This window comes from Solanum dulcamara, chromosome 7, assembly GCF_947179165.1.
Source record: "Solanum dulcamara chromosome 7, daSolDulc1.2, whole genome shotgun sequence".
In the NCBI taxonomy this organism is placed as follows: Eukaryota; Viridiplantae; Streptophyta; class Magnoliopsida; order Solanales; family Solanaceae; genus Solanum; species Solanum dulcamara.
In genome coordinates this window covers 20,970,222-20,997,082 of record NC_077243.1, presented here as the reverse complement: position 1 = coordinate 20,997,082, position 26,861 = coordinate 20,970,222, and the positions used below count along the sequence as shown (strand labels likewise).

General features: G+C 32.0%; 1 pseudogene; it reads right to left on the bottom strand.

Annotated features, from left to right (window-relative positions):
* Positions 1 to 824: 824 nt before the first annotated feature.
* Positions 825 to 1,862, bottom strand: LOC129894597 (L10-interacting MYB domain-containing protein-like; annotated as a pseudogene).
* Positions 1,863 to 26,861: the final 24,999 nt, after the last annotated feature.

The following is a 26,861-nucleotide window of genomic DNA, read 5'->3' as shown; positions in this document are numbered from 1 at the left end:
CCTTTAAAACAATATGAAAGTGTATGAATTGTCTCTCCAGAATGTTGAAAGATATCTTGTATCATTCGATTTCCAACTCCATGTGCACAAGTCATCAAAAATATGCCTAACATTTCATGTATAGACATTCTACGAGTGGGTTTAAGCCCATATTTATCAGTTAGGTCATTGAATAGATCAATGAACACCGCCTTCTTCAGTCGGAAATTTTCATAACAACGAGTCTCATTTCCTCGCAATATCTCTTGGATAAACTTATTTCTAGAGCGCATTGATGTACGATAAGGTTCTTTGCATAGGTATCTTTCACAATACATCAAAATGTATCTACCTGTTATAGGACATAAAGCTATTCACTCCTTCTGCTCTCTCGGAATCTCTTCTAGTTCTTGCTCTTCGTCATCTAACAAATCACTTAAATGAGGAGATACCACATTGCTAATATCCCAACTCTCCATTTAACTGAAAATGAAAATGCCTCAAATTAGTAAAGAATGAAAGTTTTTCCAACAACCCAATTTCAAGATTTTTTAAAAACTCCATCATTTCACTGCACTAATTTCTATCTTCGAAAAATCACATTGTAATTCTCAAATTACTATTCCATCAAAGAAAAACAATCACAGCAATACATAAAGTTTCCACATTCATTAAAGCCAACACAATAACAATAATGATAAGGTCTAAGGATACAACCACAACGTCAACACAACATTAACAATACATAAAATTTACACGCACAACCACAATGTCAACACAACATTAACAATACATAAAGTTTACACGCACAACTATAATGTTTGAACATTAAACAATAAAAATATTTAACCATAAGCAATGCAATCATCCCATTTTCTCAAGGTGTAACGATAGTTATACTCCAACCAAGATTTTCGAGCTTCATCAGTTTCTATCTTAAGAAACAGTTGACGTACATCCTTCTTAAGAAACATGTTGCAAACATAGTTGTACTTTCGACTCCCAAGAGGAATATCAGAAAAATTTGCCAACATATTCATACACTTAACGATGACAGGATCATCTATCGAAGGGGATTTAGCAGTGCTTTTACTAGACATAAACTCCACTAAAGAGTGTATATCCTCTCTGAATGATGTTGCACCAGATTTTGCCTTATTTTTTTATTACCAGTGTAAATATCATCAATTGAACCTCGTCTGTTAAGTGACGGCTTAGGAAATATAATAGAATCCACATTCTGTATATCATCACTTTCGTCATTCCCTTCATCACTAGGATTGACCAAGTTGTTCTTTGTCATAGTCACCAATATTATTTGTTCCTTCTTCATCAAGATCTACTCCGATGCTAGACATTTGTTCTTGATTCGTTGCACGTGCTCTTTCTCCAGTAGCAACAATATCAGAAAACAATGCATCATAGCGATACCATATAAGTGAAAGATCTATTTTCCTGAACTTATTGTATCGATCATCCTCCTGTAACAAAAAAATCAAAAACTACTTTAAACTAACCAAGCAATTTAACAATGAAAGAAAAAAGAAAGACATATAGAAAAATGTAAGAGATGCACCTTAATTTTCTCTCCCACCAATCATCATCGTGGCATCCCATCCTAAACCTGTCTCCCCTCTCATCAACTTCTTAAAAAGAATCCAATCTTTTTTCATGTTATCCCAATGATTTTTTATTTATTTTTTATCGTAGTTTTTTTCCATGGCTCTATTGAATCCTTCGACAATATTATTCCATCCATCTCTATTTAAATGAGTGTGTGGTCTACGTCCTTGTCTAATCTTATTTTCACACAAATCTATAAATTTAATGTAGGCATCATCATCCCACTTAGCATTACTTCGTGCTTTACTAGTTTCCGACATAATTGAATGTAAACAATCTGAAGAAAGGAGATTTGACATTAAATAAATCATTGCCATTAAATAATAGGATAGACATTTGGCATGGATTACCACTCCATTGAACAATACTGGACATTTATCTCTTCCCTAAATGACCAGTATGATTTGGTTGACATAGTGGAAGAAATGAATGTGTATCTTTGGACTTCTTAAACGCTCATACTATTATAGACATAGACAATATTTAAAAATTATTTTGATAATTTAGGGATAAATTTGAATATTTTGTCTATCTAGACGACTCCTCCATGGCTAAATGGGAAATTATTACTTTTTTACTATTTTATGATAATTTAATACACTATAAATTTTATGTGGTATAAGCTTCATTACTAACATTGATTTTATCAGTTAAATGGTAAATTATTTTGTGAGCAAATTGTATACTTCGACTTTCCCATGACAAAGTTTGAACAACTCTTTTTTCCATTTTTAAGAAAGTATGTGTACTTTGTTTTTAACATTTGTATCACTACTACTGCTAAGAACATCACATTAGAAGCAATTGCTAAGAACATTACAATATGGAACTCAGTAATAAAAAAGATTGAGAAAAAAATTAGCAGGATGCCACAAGAGGTATTTGCCAAAAGAGGGTAAGGATGTACAGGTGAATATCACACCACAAGCATCCAAACATATTACATCTCTACTATCTCTACTAGATGCACCTCTTGCTACCATTACGAAAAAATTGGAGAAACTTTAACAGAATTTCTTTACATCCAAAAATTCTTTTCATTCCATTCAACAAAAAAAAGGGGAACAAGAAGCTCAAATATGAAGATATGCAGAGATTTAACTTACCTCAAAAGGGAATTTCTGAGATCTACAATGGAGAAATTGTGGAGTGACAGAGAAAGAAGCAGAAATCTCAAGATCGACAAAAGAGAAAATTGTTAGAAATCAAAGCAAAATTAGATTTCAGAGTATGTCAGCAGCTTCAACAATGGCAGTTGTGGGAGCATCAAGCTCGTGGGAGCATCAAGCTCGTCTCCGCTATCGGAATCGCCATAGCTATGCGTCTTTGTTCTTGGTGGACTTCAGCGGAAGAAGAAATGAGGAAAATGATGTGAATTTTAGGGTTAAAAAAATAAAAAGGGTAGTTTGGAAATTTAGTTAAAATATAAGGGATATAAAAGTAATTTCTATGGTCAAAGAAAATGACTTTAAGCACTTAGAAAAAGAAAGTTAGGAATCCTAAGTTTTTATTTTTGACTGACTTTAAGAACTTTATAGCTTAAAGTTAGCATTAGGCAAACACCACAATAAACTAAAAAGGACTTATAAGTTGGTTTGACCAATTTATAAGCCCATCCAAACGGGCTCTAGAAGTCTAGGGATATTGGCTTTCACAATGAGATTGTTTTCTACTTTATTTGGATCTTCATCTGGAGCGTGAGAACAAGAAAAAATTGTTGGTATTCTGGAACTCTAAGAAAAAATACTGGAACTCAAAAAATATTCCTAGAAAAAAAATGTTGGTATATCTAAAGAAGTATATAGATATGTAAATACGCATAACTGATGACACACTAGAGTAATACGAAAGGAATTAAACAATCTTGATTTCCTAGCATCTGAAAGATTTGGAATCTTAAAAATTTACAGCATATGCGAGAATGATATTTGAGAAATTGAATTGCCGCATAAAAATCAAGGACATGAACAAAAATTAAAACCGAGATATATAGAAATATAATGTAGATAGAAATAAAGAAGAAGAGGAAAATGAGGAATATGCGGAGGATATGCTATTTGAAGGTCCTTTGCCTCCTTAGTCACAATTCTCGAGTCAAATGGCAAACTCCATAGGTGAAATAATGTTGCATCTCTTGCTTTGAGCAACCTTTTTTTAAAGGAGCTTTCACAAAATGAAATTGTAAAGGGATAAAAAAAGTTACCCCCATTTTCTGACCCTAGAAAAAGCACCCTAATGCATAAAAATCATAGGATATGCTGATTCTCGAGTGGTTTATTCCATCTCTTAGATTAAGGACGAATTCTCTATAAAAGCATGAAAGGGCTCTTTTGTGATGACCCAGAAGCTGAAAAATGAGAAAGAAAATCGTTGGTGAATGATAATAAGGGAAACAGTGATAGGGCTACTCTCTATTGGCATGCAGTAATATATGTATAGTGACTCCACTTCAATTTATCACATATTTCAGCTGACATGCCAAAGGAGAGCTGCCTTATTACTGTCTCTGCTTAATATACTAACTCAAAGGTCCGCTCTTAATACTCGATGCAGAAGGTATTATGGTACTTGTGTTAAACGTTTACATTGATTTTAATTTCTCCTTACCTTTTTGGCAATAATTGATGTGGAAACAACTAATTATCACATGGGCTCCTCTGATTTACATTATTCGTATTCCTATAAATCTTAACGTTATCACATCATGTTCAGGTGTAATTATCATTTGAGACAAAAATATGTTGAAGACTAGCCAATCTGAACAAAATCATGAGCACCAAATATACCGACAGGCGACAAGCTTTACCTATAAAAAGGTACAATAATAATGGGTTGGCTGCTTAGGTTATAGAATCATGAAGGTTGTTTATTAAATGCACATCACACCATTATGTGTTGATTATAGGGGAACCCCAACTAAAGGATGGGTTAGTTTGGTAGCTCAAGGGGGAATATTTCTTATCATTGATGACTTTATCCATTTTGTATTTCTAGAAATTCATCTATTTATTTTGAATTTGAGGATGGTTTATGTTTGCTTGTTAGGATGACAATCTGTTTCAATTATATTATATCCTTTGCAACCTTGTGGGTTTGATGAGTTCATCCTAGGCTTATTTAGTTTATTTCTTAAATGGTCAAGTAACTATTGAAAACCGATGAACAAAGTCATTTTTCTTTTCATTGTATTATAAAAGTCACTCATCTTTTTCTATCACTCAAAAGGTTATTCTTTTTCTTGTGTATCAGAAAAGTTAATATATTTTGTTATTTCACTTAAAAAGTTATTCAAATAAAAAAGTGATATATCCGGCAATTTTTTAATGATGTATCACCTGATTTTTTAAACAAAAGGAGTAAATAACATTAAACCCAACTCATTTTAATCAAAAATCTCCTATAATAGCCAATACTCGACCTGTACAATCTGTTTATATACTAGCAAATGTCAATAAGGTCCAAACTTACAAGTTTAGCATCTGTAATTGATTTTTGGTCACTTGTCGAAAGGATATTATATATTATTAAAATTAGAAAGTTTCAAAGTGAAAAATTAATTATTGTTTTATCCCTACACTATCAAAATTAAACAACTATTAATAAATAATTATATTATATTATATTAAATACTAAAAATGAGAGGGTGTAAAGTTCATTATTGATTGAAGTTTAATTACTGGTCCATTTATCTTCCACCGTTAAAAGCTGACATGTTTTGGATCTCTGTTTACATGAAAATGTCCAACTACTGTCCATAATAGTAGACTTTTTCATCTTCCAACGGTTATTAAAATTAACTCGATACTTATGAGTTTGTTCCATACATTTTTTGATATTAATGGCATTTATTTTTTTCAGCCTTTTGACCTCATAGCATTCAAATCTATATATAATATAAAGTTACATAAAAAAAAAGTGATATGGTACCTCTCTCTTTGGCTAAAAAATTTATTTATCTTTTTTTATATTTTTTGACATTTTTTCTCTTATTATTGTACAAAAATAAACGTGTCAATTATTATTTCTTCATTTATTCATATTCTTTAATATAAGAACTTAATTGTCTTTATTTCCATTACTTCCATGACTTTTGATGATCATAACTCTTAAATTATAGTAATGGTCATGATAATAATAGTGAGAGGTGAATAGTTGATTAATTAAATTTAAAGATTCTTGGAGCTATTAAAAATAAATTAAATAGATAAATGAAGAGGTGATTCGACACATATGATTTTCTGGACCATTAATTTTTTTTCTCCTTTTTTTCCTCATTTTTTCCCATTTTAATTTTCAACTTAATAAACTTAATTCTAAACATGCAAAACCCACAATTAAAGAAGCGTCCGTTTCCTTATATTAGTAACATAAAAGAAACCTCATTTGGTACTATTAATTATTAATTAATATGTGATTATTATATTAAAATAAGAAAAGAAACAAGAAAAAAAACACTTGACATTTCCCTCTCTAACAAGATAGCTATTTAATGGAGTTTGGGAAAGGTTTTACTTCACTCCACCAAATTATAATTTGTATCATGTAGTCAAAACGTGGAAAAACACATTTCCTTCTCAATTTGTTTTCATATCTCACAGTCTTTAAGTTACTAGATATGCATTCTCAGAGATACATGTATAATGCGATTATGTCATTCAAATATTATTAGAGGAAATGTTACATTAGTATGTATTTTTCATATATTACATTCTTATTCTTTTTCAATTATTATTAGTAGTTTGATTCATTTGATAAGTTTGTGTTATTTTTATTGATAGTTCGACGAAAATTAAAGATATTTTGTGAGAATAATTGTGAGATGCTTAATCCTTATTTCATGCCTTTTTATTATTTCAATTGAGACCAAATTGTTTGTTTATTGTCTGCCATAAAAGTATGTTGACGAACGAAATGTTTTCCTTAATTATTATTATTATCATTATTATTACTATTGTTGTTGTTATTGTTATTTTTATTGTTATTTACCTAATATTTGAAAGATAATCAAAATGGCTGTATATTTTGATACCTTTTTCAAATATTTGGGCATCAAAAAAATAAGAAAGGTGATGTGGCTTGATTTTAAAGCCAAGAATGATATATTTTTTCTGTTAAGTTTTTGATATTTTTCTTAATTTTTTCTCTATTTATATGATATATTAGAAAATATAAAAAGAATCTTAATAACATTCTCTTAATTATTCCTATCTATTTCAGTTTAGAAATCTCAAAAGTTATTGTTATAAATTTAATGATAATTTATTACACAATAAAAAATACTAATATAAATTAAAAAATTAAGACATTTAAGAAAAAAAAATAGTTGCTATATGCACTTTCAGCCTTTGCTCACACTCTTCAACCAAAGTGGCAACAAGCTAATGCATGATCTCAAAAGTCCTAATGAATTATGTTTGCGAGAAAGAATTGATAATCAAATACAGTTTAGCAGCTTCCATTGCATTGGAGATTGTCATCCTCCAAAGACACTATGATGATACAATGGATTGCAATGCTATCTACTGTTGAGGTTGTGAGGAACACTTTTAATATATATTCATATTTATTATATTATTCGGTATTTTATACTATAGTTTTGTAATAAAGACATTGTAAGACTTTGTAGTAACAACATTTTTTTAAGTTATGTTTTTGATGCATAATATATTCATGATTTATTTTGACTCGGACAATAAGATAAAGACTATTGAATGATGATCGGCCTAAGTGAGTGGAGGTTGACAAGAGAATGAAAGATTATGCATTAATTTTGTATTATTCTTCTTGTATATTTAATTATTAAGATAGTAAAAATGATGTATTTATTTTTTCATCTGTTCTCTCTTTATTTTGTACTCTATATGAATTTCTATTTTTTGTAGTTTATAATGTGTATCAGTTAAAAATAATAATTTATGACTTTGCTGGACATTATAATTATTTTTTTGACCTTTTACTTTCTTAAAGATGTCTAAATATAAATATTTTTCATGACTTTTCAATTACAAATCCTCAAAGCTTTAAATAACACTAAAATCTACACAATAATGACTTAAGTCTCTTGAATTTTTCATCTTTATTATCATCTTTGACTTAGAATTCTATTTATTTATTTATTTATTATTATTATTATTTGACAATTTCTCCTACTTCTCTATTATTGTAGAATAATAAATATGCCAATTAACAATTCATTCACATTTTTTAATGTAAAACTTAATGGTCTTTATTATTAGGGATAATACATCAACTCCCCCCCCCCCCCCCCCGCAAACCCCCCAAAAAATAATATTTGGCAGCATAACTTATTTTAATACTTTAACTATATGAGAGTTTAAATGCCCTGTTTAACAACTTCAAGTGAATTAAATATCATCCTAAAGGGTGACGTGACAAAGAGAGTAACTGCACCTTTTTTTTAAAAAAACAATTATACAATTCTTGGAAACAGCCCCTGGTTGAAATGCTAAGGTAAGACTGCGTACAATAGACCCTTGTGGTCAGACCCTTCCCCAGACCTTGCGCATAGCGGAAGCTTTAGCGCACCGGGCTGTCCTTATACAATTATACACATGACATTTTAATTTTCTTATTGGCCACAATTTTTTAAAATCTTTTTCTTTCTTTAGTTTTCCCCAATATAGCTTCTTCTCCATAGAAGCATCATTTTTCCCTCTATATTCATCTTCAACTCTACCATAACCATCATCGAAATATCAATTACATGTTTACTTTGAAATTTTAATTTCTCAAGTCCTCCATTAATGAACATCTTGGTGAGAAATTAAGATATATTAATGATGATTTATTTTTTGAGGAAGAAAGCCTCCATTCTTATTCGCTTATCTCATTTTGAGGGAAAATAAAGAATGGAAGAGGATAAGGAAAAAAGGGGGAAAAGAAAAGAGAAAGAAGAAAGAAGAAGAACAGTGAAGACAAAAATAGTGAAGAGAGAAGAAAAAAGAAGTGAGAGGTAGGCGGGGCAGGGGAAATAAAAATGGGCCATTTTTATATTTTGATTTTAAAAAATATATACTTTAATTAATTAATTAGGATAAATTAATTTAAGATGTGTTAAAAAATAAATAAAAATAAATAAATAAAATTAATGATATGGTGCTGACATGACAGTGATGTGGTGCTTACATGGTGATGATGTGGCAGATGAAAGTAATTTTATGATCTCAAGGTGAAGGTTAATTCATTTCAAAGTTGTTAAGGGGACATTTAAACGCCCGCGTAATTAAAGTACTAAAGTAAGTTATGTTGTCAAGTTTGGGGGTTTTCGATGTATTATCCCTTATTATTATTACTTCCACAACCTTTTATCACCATAACCTCTAAAATAATTTACACTACTAAAAAGAGTCCAAAAAGCGACAGAACAAAAAATGACGGACAGCGTCGCAAATAAAATATGATGGATAAAACGATGTTGTCCCTCATTTTTATTTATTTATTTATTTACTAGGAGCGACGGACAGTGACGCCTAGTCCGTCGCTTATTTTGATGGTTTTTTTCGCTAAAAATAAATATTATTTTTATATAAATATTTTATATATTTTATTAAAATATAATTATTTATAAATTAAATATTACGACTCCGACCCTCGCAAGTATTTATTTTTTAATATTGTTTTTAATATAGCGACGGATAGGGTCGCTAAATCCGTCACTATTGGTCAAAAAAATTAAAATAGCGACGGACTAAGTCTCTTTGTCCGTCTCTTTTTGGTCAAAAGGTTGGTCAAATATTTTTTAAAAAGCGACGGACTTAGATTAAAATATGTTGGACGCAGATCGTCTTTTTTTCTGTTTTGCCTCTCTCTCTAAACTCTTTCTTCTCTGCCTTCTCTCTACAAATTCGCTGCCGCTCGTCGCCTCTCACCGCCATCCCCCCACCCCCGTCGTTGTCCCCCGCCTCCGCCGCTGCACTGCTGCTGCTTTAGGAGTATTATTCATCTTAGAGGTTAGGGCTTAAACCTTATAAAAAAATTTAATTTTTTTTATTTGTCATTTGTTAGTTAGTTAATTAGTTGATTACATTTAGTTTGTTGTAGTTCATTTGTATATTGGATTGTGAAATTAGTGAATATAGTTGTAGTTTTGATTTTAGGGCTTAAGTTAGATTTGGGTTGTTGAATTGGATTGTAAATATTTTAGTAATTTGTGATGTTAGTTAGTTAATTAATTTATGACATTTAGTTTGTTGTAGTTTATTTGTATATTGGATTGTAAAATTAGTGAATCTAGTTATAGTTTTGATTTTAAGCTTTAAGTTAAATTTGGATTTTTGTATTAGATTGTAAATTGGATAGTAATTTGTGATTTAGTAGTTGCTTAATTAGTTTATTCCATGTAGTTTGTTTGTATATTGGATTGTAACTTAGGAAGTTTTGAAGTTTAAAAGTTAGAGAAAAATATTGGAACTTAATTAGAGGCTTGAGTTTTAGGACTTTAGAACTTATAATTAGAATAATTTAGATACTTGAATTTTAGGATACTTAAATTTAGAAGTTGAACTTAATTAGAACTTTGAAGTTGAATTTTTTGTTAACTTTAGAAATCTTGTTGAAGTTAAGCTTCCTTTTGAACTATTAAGCTAATGTTGAACTTTAGAATAATTTAGATACTTAAATATAGAAAATTTTGAAGTTTGAAACTTAGAAAAATATTGGAAATTGGATTCTTGAATTATAGGACTTTAATTTAGAACTTATAATTAGAATAACTTAGATACTAATTTTGAACTTTAGGTTTGTATAATTTTTGAAATCTTTAGACTTTAGAATTAATTAAGCTAAGTAGAGTTAGTTATTTAAAGTCATGAAGTTGAATTTTAGGACTTTTGAAGTTAAACTTAGAATTTTTTTAGGTTTGTATAAATTTTGAACTCTTTAGACTTTATAGCTAATTTGAATAACTTAAATACTTGAATTTTAGGATATTTTAATTTAGAACTTCAATTTGAATGTCATGAGGTTTGAAACTTAATTTTTACTTGAATTAATTAGAATATGAACTTAATTATAAGTTGAATTATTTAGAAATTGAAATTAATTATAACTTGAATTAATTAGAACATGAAATTAATGAAAACTTGAATTAATTAGAACATGAAATTAATGAAAACTTGAATTAATTAGAACATGAAATTAATAAAAACTTGAATTAATTAGAACATGAACTTAATTATAACTTAAATTACTTAGAACTGGAACTTAAGTATAACTTGAATTAATTAGGACTTGAACTTAATTATAACTTGAATTAATTAGAACTTGAACTTAATTATAACTTGAATTAATTACTATATGAATTAATTAATTATAACTTGAATTAATTATAATTTGAATTAATTAGCACTTGAACTTAATTATTATATGAATTAATTAATTATAACTTGAAGTAATGACAGTTGTAGTCTCGATGAATTGTAGTCTTTATGAACTAATTAAGCTTGAATATATATAATTTTGTAGATGGATCATCGCTTGTGGATGTATAACATGCATTATGAAGTTGGTGATGGTTTGAAACCTGAATTTATTGACGGTGTAAGAAGTTTTATCAATCATGCAATGACACTTGATATTTTAAAGAGAAATGGATTGGTTAGGTGTCCTTGTCGTAAATGTAGGTGCTTGAAATTTTTTAATCCAGATATAGTTATGGTTCATTTGTATGGTAATGGATTTAAGCCTAGATATTTTGTATGGATTGATCATGTAGAAATAGATGGATTAAATAATATATTTTATAATCTGCTGCTTGTGGATGAATATAATATGCTTGCACCACATGGTCAAATTAGGATTGAACATAATAGGGTTCTACATGATATAGTTCAACATGATACATTTCAACATGATAGAGTTCATGAAATGGTCAATGATGCTTTCGAGGTTCAAGGTGGGATGAAACCCAAACAATATTTTAATGAAACTCCTAATGAAGAAGCAAGAGGCTTCTATCAACAATTAGAAGAGACTAGTCATTCACTATGTGAAGGGAGTCCGCATTCTGCTTTGTTGGTTGCAGTTAGGTTAATGAATATTAAATCAGATTGGAGTGTTCTTCATGCGGCTATGGACTCAATGATTGATCTTTTGGGCGAACTAGTTAATCCCGAGTTTAACATACCTAAGAGCTTCTATTAGGCAAAGAGATTGGTTTCCAAGTTAGGATTGCCGTATGATAAAATTCATTATTGTGTTAATGGTTGCATGTTGTTGTACAAGATTGATAGTGTAATGACCCTCAAGGTCATTTTTGAAATTTTTATAAAATGACCATTTTATCACTACCTTTAGATGCCTCGAGTCATTTTTGATTGGTACCGGGTGTTGATTTTTAGAAAATTCTATGAAAAGTTAAGTCTTTGAAAATTTTGAGTTTTCATCAGTTTTAAGTATTAAAAAGTGGTATTTGGGGTTAATCGGAGTTATAAATATCGTAACGGAATTCTGTCGATTCCAGTAGCTCCAAAATATTGAAATTGGCTTTGAAGACTTTACGAAATCAGTTTTGGAGTTGTAACGAAGTTTTGAGGCCTTGAGTTGAGAAATTGAGGAATTTTAAGCCAAGGTTTGACTTTGGTCAATTTTTGGAGTTTCGATGCTCGAAATGGAATTCCAACGACTTCGTTGGATTCGGGGGATATTTTTTGGTCTAGAAGAAGTGTTGGTTGAATTTGTAGAGGTCCCGGGTCTGTTTTGGTATTTTGAAGGTTGGTCTAGTTGCGACTTTTCGAGTTTTGAGTCAACGAGATCTCGAATTCAAATTCTGATGATTTCATTAGCTCCGGAATAACCAAATTAGGCTGGTAGCATTGTTGGAATGACTATCGAGGCAATCGATACGAGTTTGGGGTCATTTGGCGCTTTTGACTTTGAAAGTTAGCCTATGGTTGACTTTGGTCAACATTCTTGGAAAACGCGCTCGAATGGAAATTCTGACAACGCGGTTAGTTCTAGAATGTCAATTCTGGTCTATAACGATCCTTCATTCGCTTTTTGAGGCTTCCGGTCTAATCTAGAGGCCCGTTGTGGAATGTGGTTTAAAAAGTCTCTTGAGTGTGGGACTCACTTTTTATTAAAATAATCTCATATGGGAATTCTGAAAATGCCATTGAGTCCGGAACATCAAATTTAGTAGGGTAGCATATTTGGTTTATTTTTATCAGATTCCGAACGAATTTCGAGCACCCCATCGGAGATTTTGGACTTTCCAAAATCAGATTCTGCAGCTGATGCAGTTTTTCTTATTTTTGGATAGTTTCTCCAACTTTAAATTCCCATAACTTGAGTTATATAGCTCCAAATTAGGTGATTCAAAAGCAAACTAGTGAGATTTTTCATGAAAAACGTATTGGAGAGATTAAAAACTTATTTGGAACATTCGATTCAGGTAAAAATCATGATTTTATTCGCAATAATGTCTATTTTCGAATTGAGTTTTTGAAGAACTTTGAGAAATTATTTCTTGACCTATATAAATCCGATTTTGGTGATTCAACGGTCTAAATTCAAGAGAATTTAGTGAAGAATCTTGTGGTGATCTCAGAAATGCTAGGGGAAGCTTTGTTTATGGTAAAAATACATTTTTAGTTACTGATTTAGTCATTTTTGAAATGAAATTTTGTTGAATTTTGGAAGTGTATCTTGGTCAATATAACTCCGTTTTGAGTGATTCTTGAAGCTAGATTATGGGGATTTTCGCAAAGATCGTCATAGTGCAATTTGTTTGGATTGAAAGAGTATCCTTTTTTTTCTTCAGAATATGCTGATTTTGATGCTGACATTTTTGGTCCTTTAGTCAGAATTTATGAATTTTAGTTGCACGCTCGTCCTGCGTAGTTTTTCACCCTGAATTATGTTATAAATCTGATTTATTAGCTCGAGGTGACATTTGAAACCTATTTTGGGGGGTCAAATCCATAATTCCGTATGCGGGTCCCACAATTTCCATTTTAGATCCCAAAATTGGGTCATCTCCAAAAATTATAAAATTATTGTCTAAACGACCATATTGACGTCGTGGTTCTATTTTAATAGCGTAACAACATTTCGAGGTAGTTTAAAAGGGAAAAGCTCTGGCACAGTGATTTGGAGCCCGTGTGTTTAGCCTACAGGTAGGTTATGATTTTACCTTTCTTCAGATTGAGCTAAAATATGTGAAAGCATGTTGAAATAGTTGGAATTTGGGTTGGATAGTTTGATTGTATATTTTAGGTGTTAGAAATCATGCTTTAGGCTTGTTATTGGGTTTTTCAGATATTTAGAAGTATGTGTATCTTGTCGTAAATTTGTTAGTATTATAAGGAGAGTTGAATAAGCATGTTGTTGATACTGTGGAGTATGTTGGTCTTAGTATAGGATGTAAACTTGCTTTAGATGCCCTGGAGTCACTCTGGTGGACTTAGATCCTTGTAGAATGGTGTAGCGGGCTAGTGCCTGGTAGTTGACCTTAGTTAGACGTTACCCTTGCTCTTAAAAATATCCTCATACATAAATTGCTATAATCGTGACTTTCGTGATGTGTTGGCCATATTAGATTTCATGATCATTGACTTTGGCTCCGGTTCCAATTTTGACGGCATATCAGTTGACTCATTTGGAAAAAGATTTTTGGTACTGTTGTATTCTAGTTGAGAAGTAGAATATTTGGCATCATAGGATAAATTATCTGTGAGCATTCGGGTACCAAGTCCCGGCCTCTATTCTGAATTATCGAGGAGCATCCGGGTACTCAGCCCCGGCTTTTACGGGCTTGCTAGTATGACGAGCATCTGGGTATCCAGTCTCGGCCTCGATCATACCAATGTATTACGGCGAGCATCTGGGTACCCAATCCGACCTCAATCACACTTATGTATTATGGTAAGCATTCGGGTACCTAGTTCCGGCCTTGGCTACTTTGAACATTCGGGTGAGTATCTGGGTCCCAGTGCCGGCCTCGACCCCTAAGTCACCCCTATATCGATTGACTCTTAGAGATTCTGGATTTGGAAATAATACAGTACTTCGGCTCCTAACATCGCAGATTCTTGGTTTCTAGCCTTGGTAGTTATAGCTATTATGTGTACTCAGCGGACTTTTAGGGATTCATCTGGATTTTTATTTAACTTGCGCATGAGTGTCCCGGCTGGGCTTATGGGGGCCCAGTTGGGTATAGTTAGCTGTAGTTCTTATAGGTAGTACTCTTTCCCCTTTTTGATGCTTATGTTGACTCCTATTTAGGCTATTCCTCTTTTTCATATTGTTTTTACCTTTTCTGCTCAGTCGGCCTATGATGCCTACTGGGTACCTGTTGTCTTGGTACTCATACTACACTCTGCATTTACTTTTGTGATGCAAGACCGAGCACCAGTTACCGCCGTGGATAGATTGAGCCTGTTGCAGTTAGCTTCGGAGACTACGATAAGTACTTGGCGTTTTTGGATCATTTCTCTCTCCTTCAATATGGATGCCCCATCTTTTTCCTTTTGAGACTAGTCAGTTGTTATATATATTTTCGGTCCACTTTCAGGACTTGTACTCGTCTTTTATTTTGTAGCAGCTCTGTACTTGTGACTTCCAGGTTTTTGGAGGGATCTTTAGTTGTTTATATCATGTTTTGGTTTACTTCCGCTTATTCTTTCTGCCTATCTTTCTAATTCGTTACTTTTATTTAGTTTCTGCCCTCAAACCCATTACTTGAAGTTCTGGATTGACGGGTTGGCTTACCTACTGGTGGGTTATAGTAGGTGCCATCATGACCTAAGGAATTGGGTCGTGACAGATAGTGAATTAGAAAATTATAAGTTTTGTAGACAAGCTCGTTATAAGAGGACTCCTAATGGAAAGATGGTCTCAATTAAGGCGATGCATTACTTACCTTGTATTCCTAGATTAAAGAGGTTGTATGCATCGATGAGGCCTACCCCACATATGAGATGACATCTTGAATATAGAAGGCCGCCGGTTGTCTTGTCTCATCCATCTGACGGAGAAGCATGGAAACATTTTGATAACATGTATCCTGATTTTGCTATTGAACCAAGAAATGTAAGATTAGGGTTGTGTGCAGATGGCTTTACACCATTCTCTAATGCTACCTCACCTTATTCTTGCTGGCCTGTATTTCTTACCCCGTACAACCCTTCTCCTGAAATGTGCATGTCAAGTCCATACATCTTTCTAACTTGTGTTATTCCAGGTCCTCGTGATCCTAAAAGTTTGATTGATGTCTATCTACAACCATTGATAGCTGAGCTTAAACAATTATAATTTGAAGGCGTAGTGACTTATGATATATCAACTAAGCAAAATTTTGTTATGCGTGCTGCTTTAATATGGACTATTAATGATTTTCCTACATACGAGATATTTTCTGGTTGGATGATTGTTGGAAAGATTGCTTTTCCTCATTACATGGAAAATAGTAAGGCATTCACCTTAAAGCACGACAGAAAAAAATCATGGTTTGATTGTCATCGTCAGTTCTTGCCAATGAACCATGAGTTTAGAAAGATGAAACATGCATTAAAAAAAATAGGGTTGAAAATGATCCTCCACTTCCATCACTGATAGGACATCAAATTTAAGAGAGAGTTTCTCAATTGCCTAAAGTTACAAAAACTCTACCATCTAGACTTCCTGGATATGGTGTTGAACATAATTGGAACAAACAGAGCATATTTTGGGAGTTGCCGTATTGAAAGGATAATCTTCTACGACATAATCTTGATGTGATGCATATTGAGAAACATTATTTTGACAATTTGTTTAACATAGTGATAGATGTTAAGGGCAAGACAAAAGACAACATAAGATCTAGAATAGACTTAAAGGAATATTGTAGGAGAAAAACATTGTGGTTGCAAGAACTATAAAATGGTAAAATTGTCAAGCTTAAACCCAGTTATTCATTCACATTGGATGAGAAACGTGACATATGTGAGTGGGTTAAATTTAAGAATGTCAGAGGGATATGCTTCGAATTTGGGTAAGCGGACATATCTGAATGAAGGAAAGTTGATAGGTATGAAAAGCCATGATTGTCATGTATTCATGGAAACTTTGATTCTTATCGCTTTTAGCCATCTAATTGACAGGATATGGAAGCCTATCACAGAGGTAAGTCTTTTCTTTAGAGATTTATATTCTGGAAAGTTGCTAGAAAGTACTTTAGACAGGATGGAGGAAAATATTTCTGTTATTACTACAAAGCTGGAGAAGATTTTTCCATGTTTTTTTTTTGATGTGATGAAGCATCTTCCGATTCATCTTGTAAAAGAAGCCCGCCTTGGAGGTCCAGTTCAAACAAGGTGGATGTATCCATTTGAGAGGTAGTGTTTTTTTTATATAAGTAATTAAGTTATTTTTCTTATATATACAATAATTATTAGTTAACATATATACATTCAGAAAAATTGAAAGCTGCAAACAAACAATTAAACAGAGAGGAAAGATCGAAGGATCAATTGTTCAAGCTCATATTGTGAGAGAAACTGGTGACTTTTATTCCTATTACTTTGGGGATGAAGTTTCATGTAGGATAAATAGGCCTAATCGCAATGATGAAGGTGATAGTGATCCAAAGTTTCCACCGATTTCAATTTTTAATCAAAGTGGTTGAGGATCTAAATGGCATGAAAGACAAGGCTTCACTACTGTGGAAAGACAATCAGCTGTGACCCATATTCTGCTTAATTGTCCAGAAATACAGCCATATCTTAAGTAAGTGTTAAATTATATTATCAAATTACATAGTAATAAGTGAATACTAACTATCAAAATTGTACATATAAATATCAGCTCGTTCGTAAGCACATGGAGCAATGAAGTCATATATACGAGGTTTTCCAAATGGCTAAAGGATTATGTAATTCTGAAAGCTTATATTAAATCAATAGGTATAATGTTTTCATTTTATAGTAAATTTTATTATTTTGAAATCAATTTGTAGGTTTATGATGAATACTCAAATGTCGAACATTTGCCATTTGTGAGAGATATCACACTCGGGCCTGAATATCATATTTATACAATGAATAAATATTGTGTGAATGGTTTTAAGTTTCAAAATGAAGAAGTCTCTATGCATAATAAAATCAATAATAGTGGTGTGTGCGTTCAAGGTGATGTCGACGATAATGGCCAAACTGTAGAATATTATGGTGTCATTCAAGAGATTATTGAATTAAGATATTTAGGTTGGCCTAAAAAAATAGTATTGTTTCAGTGTAAGTGGTTTGACCCATCACACAGAGGCACAAGGGTGGATAAATAACATAATATAATTGAAGTCAAGCACACCAGACAATACAGAAGTTATGATCCTTTTATCATTGCCCAAAATACTAAGCAAGTCTATTACTGTCACGATCCAAAAATCGAGGTCATGATGACACATATCCCAAAACCCAACCTGATGTGTACGCCTAAAAGTAAAACTCATACAAGACTCCCAAAGGAAAAGTCATGCCATGATTTAAATGAAAAAAAATACAATGAAGAAATTATCCCAAAACCTGGTGTCATAAGTATAAAGAGCATCTAATACAAGGTTCGAGCTGAAGATACAACATAAGTTTCTGAATGATACAAGAGGCTGAGAAATAAAGATAGACTAGTGACGATCCAAACCGTGAGGCCTCACCACTAATCTGAGAATATACAATCTGCTAGAATATTAGCTGCCACGTGAGGTACCCTAACTAGTATCTGCATCAAAAAGAGACACAAAAGTAGGGGTGAGTACAATCCACATGTACTCAGTAGGTTTTAGCCGACTGTGTATAAGGAATTAATCAAACCTATGAAATAAAATAAGGAACGCTTCCACCTGCATACAGAAAAATTCCACTTCGGCATCGGTGCCGCCAGTTTATATATATAATGGCGTGAGTAAAGTAAATCCATAATAATAGCTCATAATCACAATTACCAGATAATTCAAGTAGTACAAATATCAATGCAATGCAATGCAATATGATGATGTAATAATGTGGTGGTACGGTGGAATCAAGACTGACGCACAATCTATTGTATACACCTGCCGAGCTGTGCTACCAAGCAGGACTCATGGGGGTCTCACATACCATATACCTCAATCACAATATCTCATTATCCTTGCCACCTCCTTGTGGTCAAGGGATCACAATGCATCCACTACCCCGCCGTAAAACTGCCTCAGTCAGAGACTCAAGATACAAAGGTTTAAAGGTGTTTCATTTTCTTTCTCAAAAATAATTTTCATATTTCTCAACTTCCCATGTTTCATGATATTATGAATGAGGATGAATGCATCAAAACACATATGTCATGGAAGTAATATTCAACTCATATGTGGTAGAAGGTTCAAAGTTCTCAAAACTTAAACTACACATGATATTCACCCTCAATAAATAGTAATGGGAAGGAAATACTTCGATTTAAATATTTACCCCTTTCTCAATAATAATTCAATACTCAAGCATTCTCAAAACCCTCAACTCAACCTCTCAAGCGAGCATCACAAGTCAAATAATATACTCAAGCCTCTCTCTTAGGCAAATCATGAATCACATGCTCTCAAAGCAAATAAGATAACAAATAAGACCCCACAAGGGCTATGTAATACAAATAAACCCCCACATGGAAACACATTAATAAATAAGCCTCCACACGGGCATCACAATATATATAACATTCTCAACTCATACTACTATCCCATCCCAAAGTCTATAACATATGAATGACTAATTACCCCACCTCATTCTCAAAGAAGGATAACCAAATCTACCTCAATTGCCGAAACCTCACTCGAACACCTCCACCGAACAAGCAATTCTCGAATTCAATGCTCGAACTGAAAATCCACTATCAACAATAAAACATACACATCACAAGGATTCCAATGACACCCATATCTATAGGTTTTGGAACCAAGGGTAAAATGGTCCAAAAATTAATTATTTTCGAAAAGGGTCAAATCTGGAATTTTATTTAAAAATTATGTTCTACACATCGAGTAGAGTTCGTGAATAAAAATTCCATTAAAACAGAGCAAGAATCGAGTTTCAAATCATGAAAATACAACTTTCTAACTTGGAAGAAAATCCCATAACCCACATTTAAAATCTTGATTTAAAGATGTTTTGGAAGATAATAATTGTAAAAAGTAGTAAAGGACAATCTCACCATGATGTTCCTTGCGGAAAAACTCGCAATTTAGACTCAAGAATCATTAAAAACGGAGCTAAGATAACCAAGAAACAATCCTCCAAAAATCACCACAATTTCATTCCGAAAATAGAAAAAGATAGCAACTTTGAACAGTGATTTACTAGAAATGAAGCCTCTATAGCTAAAACTGATTACACCCCAATGATCCTTATGAAAAACTCAGAAATTTAGCCTCAAGAATCACTGAAAATGGACCCAAAATGCTCAAGATATCAAATCTCAAAGTTCATCAAAAATCTAATCCGAAAATAAGAAGGGCAGCTGCTGTAACGCGAATCTTACCTCAAACAAATCTTCCCCATCACTTTATGATTATACCACTGTATTCCTATGAAAAAACTACACAATTTAGATCTTTGAATCACTGAATTCGGATCCAAGATGACCAAGAAATCATCTTTCAAAGTTTACACAAAATCTGAATCCGAAAATGGTCGAGGCAGCATCTAAAACATCAAATATTACCTAAAAAAAAGCTTCTAATTAAGATTACGAGATTACCAATGGATTCCTCGCAAAAATCTCTTGAATATAGACTCTTGAATCACTAGATTTGGACTTGAAAAGCTCAAAAAATGAGGGTTCAGAGTTAAGAGAAAATTCTGAAACAATCTGCACTATGCACTAGATTTTCAACTTTTATTACATTTTAAAGTCTCCAAACGGACCCTTGAAATTCATTCGTAACCCGATAAAAATAAACCAGATATGCTACCCCACTAAATTTGGCATTTCAAACTCAATGGAGAATTCAAAATTATCATACGAGATCATTTTAATAAAAAGTGAATCCCACGTCAAAATATTATTTTAAGCCAAATTCCACAATGGGCCTCGGGATTAGACCAAAAACTTTGAGAAGCAAACGAAGGGTCATTTTAGACCAAAATCGATATTTCAAAATTAACCGCACTGTCAGAATTTTCATCCGAGTGTGTTTTCCAAGAATGTTGACCAAAATCAACAATAGGCTAACTTTCAAAGTCAAAAGCGTCAAATGGCCCCAAACTCGTATCAATTGCCTCGATAGTCATGCCAACAATGCTACTAGTCTAATTTGACTATTTCAAAGCTGATGGAACTATCAAAATATGAATTCGAGGTCGCATTGACTCGAAACTCGAAAAGTCGCAACTAAACCAACTTAGGCCTTCAAAATACCAAAATGGGCTCGGGACCTCTAAAAATTCAGTTAACACTTCTTCTAGACCAAAAACCATGCTCTAAATCCAACGGAGTCATCGGAATTCCATTCTGAATATCGAAACTCTGAAATTTGATCAAAGTCAAACCTTGACCTAAAAATTTCTTAAATTCCCAACTCAAGACCTCAAATCTTCGTTACAACTCCAAAACTAATTCCGTAAACTCTCCTAGAACAATTTCCATATTCCAAAGTTGCTGAAATTGACGAAATTCTATTCCGAGATCCGTAGCTCCAGTTGGTATCAAAAATTTCTTTTTCAACTCTTAACTCTATAAAACACAAGAATTTTCACAATTTACAAACCATTAAGATTTTGACACTTTCAACTACACAAAATGATCAAATAATACTCAGGGACACTAATGATAGGGGTAAAATAGTAATTTTGCATAAATTTTTAAAAATGACTCTCGAGGTCATTACAATTACCTCCATATCCATTGTGTAGAGATAAGGCTGATTAGTGGATTGTTATTAAGACAAAACCTATGGGAAGAATTGAAATTGAGAATGTATTAGATGTGGCATACCAAAATAATATTGCACTTGTTCAACAACAAGTTGATGTTGAATTGGAAACCACACTCGAACATCCTCAACACATACTAGAAGAGGTTTCCGATGATGAACTTATAATGCCAAATGTTGAGGAAGAAGTAAACGAGGAAATATGAATCATTTGAGGAAGAATAATGGAATGACAATGAATATGAAACAACTGATGAGGAGGTATGGAAAGATAACGAAAATAAAACAAGCGTGGAGGAATAGAGTGGTAGTTTATAACTAGTAATTTATTTAATTTATGTTTTTATATATATTGTATTGTTACTTTACATACAGATGTCATCTAGTGATGGTGATAGATCCCCGGATCATCTTGGGGTTAGCCATTATGGTAGGAGTACAAAGAAGTCTAGGAGACCTGTTGATCTTGAAGATATCCCAGAACATATTTCTTCAGCGCCGGAGATACAGCACCGCCGAGCTAGTCCTACACATATTCATGTTGTTCCTTTTGGGACTATGGATCCTTTAGTTTACCATAGTCAGTTCCGCATACCACGCGACGCTTCTACTTCTTCACAGATCCGATATACTTCATATGATCAGACCTACCATCTACCCATAGAGGTTATTGCTTGACCCCAGAGAGTAACATCTTCCTCTAGTTTGTCTCCCACATCTCAGTCATCTCACATATCTACTCTGAGACTTAGAGATTCTAGTGTTGAAACTGACACTCCTACAGCTCAGCTTCACCTTCTTCTGCTAATAGACCAGTGGCAGCACATGATGTGCCTAGGAGAGTCATGATTGAGCCTAATGAATTCTCGTAAGTTGAACATTTTATTTATTTATTTATTCTACATTAATAAATCATTCATGAACTAATTACATGTTTATTATGTGTCTTGCAGGTGGAATCCTTCGAAGGAGGCTACTAGGTCTCTTTAGGAGAATGTTAGGAGGCTATATACTGAGCCCTATCACTCTTGGCGAGAGATTCCAAATAGTATCCGCTAAGCGATGTTTAATGAATTCAAGGTATATATATATGTTTAAATCTATTTTTTAAAGTTACGTTTAATATTTTTACTATACTTTACTTAACTAATTATTTAACTTTATTCATTTTTTTAGACTTTATGTACCTGGAAGCCAAGGTAAAATATGGTCATTGCGATCACTTTTGAAAGAAAAGCGAGCGTCAGACTGTCTAGCTGGCTAAAAAAAGCTAGGAATGATCGGACACCTTTGGGTTGGATGCTGCCTCATATATTTGAAGAATTATGCTGCTATTGGGATACCCAAAAATTCAAGGCTTTGTCCGAATAAGGAAAAAAGTAAGAGCCAGCCTAAAGGGTGGCTCGTTGCATACCAGAGGTGCAAAGAGTGTTGATACAATTCAGAGGAAGATGGTAAGGTTTCTAAATTTTAAGTTTAAATTCATTTTCTTAAATAAATTATTTGTCAAAATATTATTTTATTAATTATATTTTTATTTATAAAAAAAAGTATTGGACGCACTCCCTATTGTCATGAAGTCTTTAAAAATACTCATGTAAAGAAAAAGACTAATGCATCAGATCCGAATGAGTGAATGGAGGAAAAGACCGAACGAGCCTATGTAAGTTATTTAACATAATGTATAATATATTTTCATTCTAACTTTTGTTTTTAATACATACACACATATATATATTGATTATAACTTTTATTTTTTAATATGCAGCAAGATTATGAGTGGCACATACGTGATATGAGAGATTCGATCCAGCTAACGCCTGAACAGTCCACTCAAATTTGGACAGAAAAAATGGTTCGAGGTAGCCACAAGGGTTTAATATATGGAATGGGTTCTAGGAATAATGTACGACGACTCCAATCAGGTTTAAAATATATTGGATCATCGCGTCAAGCCGAGGTCATTGACGGGGTTCAGATAGCTGCTATGTCTCAGCAAATTGCAGAACTTACATGCGCATTGACAGAATCTGAGAAAAGAAGGGTTGAGGAGCAAAAAAGTATGAATGAACAAGTTGAGCAAATTAAAGAACAAGTACTCAACCTCGCCTGTTATCCTCCGCCCCGTTATTCAAGAGGGTCCACTCCGGATGAATCCGATGATAGTGATGAATACATAGCAAATAGTCCTTAGGTTCTCTATGTTAGTTTATGAACATTTTGAACTTTTTTGTTAACTTTGAAACACTTTAAATCGTTCTAAATAATGACTTTATTCGTTTCAAGTGCTTAATTATATTTGTTATTATGTATTTTGCGTATTTTGTTTGTTGTTATTTGTGTTTGAATGTGTTGAATTGCTATGAAGTGAATTGAATGTTGATTACAGGTGGGCAGCAGAAACTGCAGGTTTCTACTGTAAAAAATGTTGCAGATAAGAGAAGGATTGGGTCCTTTAGTTCGTCGCTTTTCTGAAATTTCTTTTTATAATTTTTTCCAGAAAAGCGACGGACAGAGACTCTCAGTCCGTCGCTTTTCTGAATATTTTTTAGAATACCAAGATCAAACAACGATGGACGGGGACAAATAATTCATCGCTTTATATTAAATAATTACTTTTTTTAAAAAATAAAAAGACGGAGTCCGTTTTTTTATATATTTTTTTAATTAAAACAATTTAGGGGTGATGCAGTTCATCGCTTTTTGCGACCTTGTCCGTCGCTTTTTTAAAAGCGTCGAGCAAAAAAGCGACGGAAGTAACTGCATCGCTTTTTCGTTGAGTTTGACCGAAAAAGCGACGCAGTCCGTCGCTTTTTTGCGTAGTTTTTCACTTTTTTTAGTAGTGTTAGCAGTTCTACTCATGACATTATTTGATATTTTTAGTCCAATAAATATAGATATTATAAGACTTCATGGAAATAATTAAATTAGTCTTTTAAATTATTATATTTTTGATATTTATTATATTCATGCTTTAATTTGATTTGAAGAAAAAAATAAAGATTATTGAATGATGATCGGCTTATGCGAATGAATGTCGACAAGAGCTCATAGAATGTGCATTGATTTCGTATTTCTTCTTCTTCTATTTTTCAGTGATTAAGGTCGTAAGAATGATGTTGCATTATTTTATTTTATTTTATATGTTTTTCTATAATTTTTCTTTATTTTGATGAATATCTAATTGCCGTAATAAATTGTAATTTCTTTGAGCTCAAAACAGCAAATATGACTTGGAAATCTACTAACTACTAATCGAAAGTTTTCCTCTATGAAATCAATTGTAGGTGTATATATATGCACACATCTTTTATCTATATTATATTTAATAAAATTATTGATATCTTATCGTCTTTTATAACTGCGTGAAGCACGAACAAATTATTCCTCATATTTAAGTTTATAAAATATCAATCAATGATAGCTCTAAATTCTACAAAATACTCACAAGACAGTAATTATACAATTACACCAAGACAATGATTATGCAACTACACCTACACCCAATTAAAAGCAATAAAGTCTAGAAACCGTTTTTGCCCCTTTGCATCCTTTCTTGCTCAAATACATAGAATTTTATCCTTATGTACTTCTTTCATTTCCTTCTAATTTTCACAATATTTTCTTTGCATTCTAAAGACAATAATCTTAATCTTATTTTGAATTCGATTGGTTACTTGATTAGTTGTTAGTTTACTTATGACGTACGTTTATCAATGTTCATGTTGTTGTTGTTATGCAGGAAGCAATTTTTTATTGAGAAGTAATATAATGGAGCTATGAAGGTAATGTTTTGTTGGTTTAATTTAGCATTTTGAGAGTGAAATTTAAATTTTATTTTAAAGGAAAAAATCATACAAACCAAATCAAATGTTAACGTATTTATGACCATTATCAATGTTTCATGTTGTTGTTGTTATGTAGAAAGGGGGTGTTTATTGAGGAGTAACATGATGGAGCTATGCAAGTAATGTTTGTTGGTTGAATATGTTATTTTTCTTAAAATTAAAATGTTTGTTGGTTTAATATTATTGGAATTTATATTTTATTTTAAAGAAAAATAATCACACAAGTCAAATTAGATGTTAACATACTTATGACAATTATCATTGCTTCATGTTGTTGTTACGTAGGAAGCGGGTGTTTATTAAGGAGTACCATAATGGAGCTATGGTTGTAACTTTTGTTGGTTTAATATGTTTTTTTTCTTAAAATTAAAATTTACATTTTATTTTTAAGGAAAATAACCACGTATGTCAAAATACAACTCTTTTGGATAGATTAAAAATATTTTCTTATTCGTCCTTTCTTCCGTATAGGAATATAATAAAAATGAGCCTGCATAAAGATATTTTTTAACAAATTGTACATAACAATTTCACTCCAAGAAGTATTGTTTCTTACGGTAATCATTCAGTGTGTAAGTTTTCTCTTCTTTCTTTTATTTTTTCTTTCTATAATTTTATTTCGTACACACTTACAATGAATAATTGATTGAAATGCAGTCATTTCAATTTTGAAACTTTCTTTAGTTAGCTAATTGTTTTACCATCTATAGTACGAGGTATGTATTTTTTTAACAGAGTAATACTAATTGTGAAATTATTTTTTGTAAAATTAAAAAAATGAAATGGCACCTCTGTTTGGCCAAGGAATTTATTTATCATTTTCCTTACTTTTAAAGATAATTTCTCGTATATTTCTATTTTTTATTACTATTATATAAAAATAAATGTGTCAATTATTATTCCTCTATTCATTCTTATTTTTAATGTCTATTCTTAATTAATACTCCACTCTTCCTATTTACCTGTCTTTAAATATAATTAATGAGCATTTCTTTCTAAATATATGAACCTATCACATGCATCTCAATCCAAAAGACACCGTAAAATTTGGAGAATATATATACTCTTTAATACTTTTGTAGCTATTAATAGTATATATTAAACTTCTCCTTTTAATAATATCACTAACTTTGTGATTTTTAATTTTTAATATTCATAATTCTTAATTATTTAATTATAAAATTTAAGATACTTGATGACATTCGTTCATTTTTGTCTATATAAATTCATAATTATTTGTTCATAACACCCCTATCCAAACTATTTTTTTATTTCATATTTAAAATAACATATTTTTTTCTATTATTATTATATTTTCAAATTCATGTTTTGACTTGACTCGATAAAAAAGGCTCTTAGATCTTGATCAATTATGAAGGAGGTGGCGGACAAGAGCTCAAAAAATTATGGACTTACTATGTATTATTTTACATTTATTATCTTATAATTAAGGTCCTAGGAAAGATGTGTGTGTTGTGTTCTCTCTATGTAACAATTCTCTTTAGTTTGATTTTTTATGATTT